Below are 5,500 nucleotides of genomic sequence, written 5' to 3'. Positions count from 1 at the left end.
ACTAATTTTTATGCACAAAGCTTTGCATGATGCAGAATTGATTATTTTTACCATTTCTTGTACTTTGGTGTTGTACCTTTTTTGTTGTGGGGATTGAGGAGAGATCTTGGAAAAAGATGATGTTGTCAAATTGCTTCTTAGCTACCCTGATATAATTCACCTTATTCATGATGAAAATTGTCCTATCTTTGTCAGCTTCCTTGCTTGCTTTGGTGAGCCATTATTTATTGATAAAAGTCTTGTATCCCTCTCCACTTCATTTAATTATTCCATGCAATGTACATATACATTAAAGTCCATATACATTAAAAATTTGTATACAAAATAAATTTGTAACCAAATTTAATAAGTGAAATGATAAAAAATGGTGAAAAAGGATACAAGAGAGTGCATTTTAGTTAACTATGATATAACTATCTAGCAGACCCCTGTTGAAAGGAAAATCCATCTGGTTCAATTCCAAGCTGGGAGAAAGACGCTGGAAACAACATGGAGGCTGATTGGAAGGAGAGTTTATTGATGAATAGAAATACACACAAAGACAGCATGCAGTTCTGGGTCAGCCGAATAAATGGCTGAGTAGGTGGATGGATTTTTGTAGTTTCTGTAAACTTTGAAATTTGGGATTTATGATATATGGGGTTTGTGTTTCTAAAGGGATATTGAGCAGTTCCTATTGTGGCTAATGGCTTTTATCCTGTGCTGAATCTTGGGTGAGGGGCTGCTAGGTCTAATCCTACAATTCTGCTTTTATTAGCTGCCACAAGGAATTTTGAAATATCTTGTCTTAAATGGACTTCTGCCGGCGGTATTTGCTTTGCTTATGACTGGAGCCATCTAGATAGTTGGCTTCCTCTTTCAATAAGCTATTTATCTCCATAAGTGACCAAGACTATTGTCAAAACCACCTTTTAAGGAGTTTCTGAAAGACCCAACTAGTTGGAGACCAGGTTAGATCCTAGGTCCTAGTGACAAAATCCCATAGGCAACAGGACTAATAATATGTCTCTCCTGCTGGCTATATATAAAATATCTTGAATTGGCAACACTGTACTAATGCTGCAAAAATTGGTCACTCTGAGTTAAATTTGATGGGAAAGGACCTAGGTACATTTCTTATTCTTACTCTGACACCATGACAGATATTGTAACTTGTCTTTTTTTTTTCTATAAATGAAGAATCCCAATAGAGAGAGAGAGAGAAATCAGGAAGTTAGAGAGTAACAAGAGAATATAGAAACAACCATTGTGACTAAAGAGTCCTTTCAATATTTAGAGAACTAACTAAACTATAGATGATGATGATGATGATGATGATGATGATGATGATGATGATGATGATGATGATGACGACGACGACAATGATGACAAATAGAAGATAGATGGACAGATAGATAGAGATGATAGATATATGATAAAAGACAGACAGACAGACAGATTGGGAGAGGAGGGGAGAGAGAGATATGAAATAACTGCATAATTTTATATCATTTGATGATGTCAAATTTGGCATTATCAAATTTGCTGATGACACTAAGCTGGTAGGAGTAGCCAACACCCCAGAACATAAGATCCAAAGGGATCTACACTGACTTTAACAATGGACCCAATCTAACAAAATGAATTTTAATGTGGAGAAAAGTAAAATTTTGTATTTAGGCAGGAAAAACCAAGGTAGAAATTTTTAGGTGAAACCTGGCTCAAAAACAGTAACTGTGAGAGGGTCCTTGAGGTCTTAGTGGATCATCGCTTAAATATGAGCCAGTAGTGTGTGGCAGTGGCCAAAAAAAAGCTAATATAAACCTTGGCTATATAAACAGAAGCATAGAATCAAAAATAACATGAAGTATTAGTACCACTTTATAAAACCTTAGCAGGAACACACCTGGAATACTGCCTCTGGTTTTGGTCACCACACTACAAAAAAGATGCTGAGATATTGGAAAAATTGCAGAACAGAGCAACTAAGACGATTAAAGCCCGCGAAACTAAAACATATGAAGAACGGTTGCAGGCTTTGGATTTGGTTAGTCTACAGAAAAGAAGGACAAGGGGTGACATGATAGCAGTATTCCAGTATTTGGGGGCTGTCACAAAGAAGAGGGGGTCAACTTATTTTCCAAAGCATCAGAGGGCAGGAGAAGAAACAGTGGATGGAAACTAATCAAGGAGTGAATCAACCTGAAATTAAGGAGAAACGTCCTAACAGTGAAAACAATTAATCAGTGGAATGGCTTGCCTTCAGAAATTATGGTACTTCATCATAGAGGTTTTTAAGAAGAAACTGGACAGCCACTTGTCTGAAATGGAATAGGGCAGGGGTGTGAAACTTGATTTCATTGAGGGCTGCATCAGGGGCGGCAGGGAGCATGGCTAGGTTGGGTATGGCCAGGTCAACAGCACTCTTGTTGGGGGCACCTGTGGTGGCTCAAGTGCTCTGCTAGTGAAAATGGGCTCCCGAGCTTTGTTTTTGGCTGTGATGGCTTCCCGCAACCCTCTGCCAGCAAAAACTGAGCTTAGGAGGGCTGCACATGGATCCGGCTCACAGGGGTTGAGTTTGACACCACTGATATAGGGCAGTGATGGCTAAGCTTTTTGTCATCATGTGCGAAAAGCATGCACGCGTGCATGACAGTGCACATGTGTGTGCTTACACCCATAATGCAATGTCCTATGACACCCCCCGTGCTCCCCCACGCTATGAGCATGTGCACATGACCCCCCCTGTGCTTCCCCTGCATGTGTGCACATGACCCCCCTGCACCCCCCATTTTGGCCCTAACAGGCTTCCCTGAAGCCTCCTGGGTCAAAAAATGGGGTGCAGGGATGCACCACACCCCCCACAGCCTGCTTTGGGCTTAGCAGGCCTCCCTGAAACTTCCTAGGACCAAAAACAAGGTGCAGGGGAGGTGCACGTCCCTGCACTCCCCACTTCCCCCACGCATCTCCTGCATACGCCTTTCTCCCGCACATACGTGGCAGAGACCCAAAAATCAGCTGGCCATTGGGAGGCACATGTGTATGCACAGTGGAGCTTAGCTGGGGTTACAGCACGTGTGCCATAGGTTCACCCCCACGGGTATAAGGTCCCCTGCTTGATCAGGGGGCTGGACTAGAAGACTTCAAAGTTACATCCAGCTTCTATTCTGTTCTGTTCTGTTCTGTTCTATTCTATTCGAATTGACTTGACTTGACTTGACTCAACTTGATTTGACTTGACTTGACTTGACTCGACGACTCCATCAGACCCTAAGAAAAAGGCATGTCTACTACATGTCCTGCCTCTCTGGTAATTACATATGGTATACTCAGAGAAGTGGGTCTTCTCTGCCATAGTACCTGCCTTGTAAAAGCCTTCCCCCTCTAAAGTGAGGCTCAGCTCCATCCATCCTTATTTTCTGGAGGTCTCTCAGGCCTGGCTTTGTCATCAGACCTAGAGGTCTCTGACCAGCTGTGATGTCTTGTGATGGCTCTGTTGCTGATGCAATCTATTGTATGTGGTGGGTTTTATATGACTGTGGTTTATATGTTTATTGTAAATATGCTATTTTTTGTGGAATGTACATCTTATCTCATTGACTCATAGTCTGACTTCAGCATAACTTTCCTCTTTGAAATCATTTGTTATCTCAAATACTCACATTATACTGCCATTCTTCAGAGCAGAAACTGCATTAAGCAGAGGAATGGCAAAATGATTGCAGCCAATGAACTCCTGCTCTTCTTAAACTATGTTTTAAATCAATCTATGTTTGGAAACTGGTTATAGTTATATATCTGCCCAATGTGGTAGCGTATTTTTTTTTAAAAAAGTCTCAGATATTTGGTTACAATTCCAACATTTACTAGATGTCAGGGTTCCAAGTACCATATTTCCCCAAAAATAAGACAGGGTCTTATTTTCTTTTGACCCAGAAAATATGGCTTGGGCCTTACTATCAGAGGAGGGCTTATTGTTTTGGGGTTGCCGGAGGCTGCTCCCTTGCGACCAGGCTCCCGAAGAGCTGGGCACATCCTCAGGGGTGAAGCAGCCATGAGGTGACCATACTCACGAGCAGCCACCCAGCAAACCCCCTCTCCAGCCAGGCAGAGTGCCATTTGCTGACCTAAGGAGTATCCCTAAGGTGCCAAGCCATGTGGTGCTCTGCCCGCCCCCAAACTCCCATGGCTTGGCACATTTGGAATACCCCCTAGGTCAGTGCTTGGAGCTCTACCCAGCTGGAGAGGGTGGTTGTGTGAGCGCTGGTTATGCCCCCAGCTCACATGCCTCCCAGCCTCACCATGCCCTGGCCCAGCTCTCCCTGCAGGGCCAGGGCACCGCCGCCGCCACGCTCTGAGCATAATTTCTTCTCTGGCTTCCAAATTCTGGAACTTGGCTTCCGATTCTTCCAGCAGCAGCCGCTCTAGGAGTGCACTCTATGATTGTGGGCCAGCTACCATAGGGCTTCCATTTGAGAGTCCTCTCACAAGGGAGCAGCTGCCCGGCAACTCCCCCCTCCGGCCAGGCTAGAACGCCACTCCCCAAACTAGCGGTATCCTGAAGGCACCAAGCAATGTGAGCACCATTCCCCCCCCGGCTCCTGTGACATGGCACCTTCCAGAGGGGGGGTTGTCCAGGGGGCTTATTTTCAGGGGGGCTTATATTTTTGCTCACATGAAAAATGTGACAAGGGTTAGTTTCAGGCAGGTTGTATTTTCAGGGAAACATAGTAACATCTCCCATGAAAGAAGATTCCAAGGCTTCAGTTTCCTCAAAGTTTCCTTTTATTAGAGATGTCATATTAGCAGATCTGGGAAACCTGAATCAGAAAGCCTCCAGGTTTTCCCCACCCAAATGAAAGTTCAAGTCCCTGCCCAGCACCCACATGTCCATCACATGGTCCAATCAGGCACCATCCAAAAAAGGAGATGCCTCCCAGTCACACCATTCCAGGTGCAGGGCAAGATGTCCTTGACTCTCTGAGAAAGGAATGTTATTTAGACTATATATCACCCATACTCCATATAATCCCCCCTCTCATTTTCCCACAGTAGAAAATGTGGCAGGCCTGAAGGTCCAATGTAAAAGAATGGCATCCAGGTCTGACACTAGACATATTTTTGAATGTTTTGGCTAACCTAGTAGATGGTAGGTGCCATCTACTAGGTTAGCCAAAACATTAACTAGGTTAAGAGCCGAGGCGGCACAGTGGTTAGGGTGCAGTACTGCAGGCCACTTCAGCTGACTGTTATCTGCAGTTCAGCAGTTCTAATCTCACCGGCTCAAGGTTGACTCAGCCTTCCATCCTTCCGAGGTGGGTAAAATGAGGACCTGGATTGTTGTTGGGGGCAATATGCTGACTCTGTAAACCGCTTAGAGAGGGCTGAAAGCCCTATGAAGCAGTATATAAGTCTAACTGCTATTGCTATTGCTATTGCTATTGCTATTGCCATCTATAAAACATTTTGTATAAGTTTTCTTTATATGAAGTTGCCAATGTTAATTTATCATTTCTTCTAT

Source organism: Thamnophis sirtalis, unplaced genomic scaffold (genome assembly GCF_051295495.1).
Source record: "Thamnophis sirtalis isolate CommonGarterSnake01/CBP01778 unplaced genomic scaffold, rThaSir2_p1.2 scaffold_4, whole genome shotgun sequence".
Lineage (NCBI taxonomy): Eukaryota > Metazoa > Chordata > Lepidosauria > Squamata > Natricidae > Thamnophis > Thamnophis sirtalis.
This window is presented reverse-complemented; position numbering follows the sequence as displayed.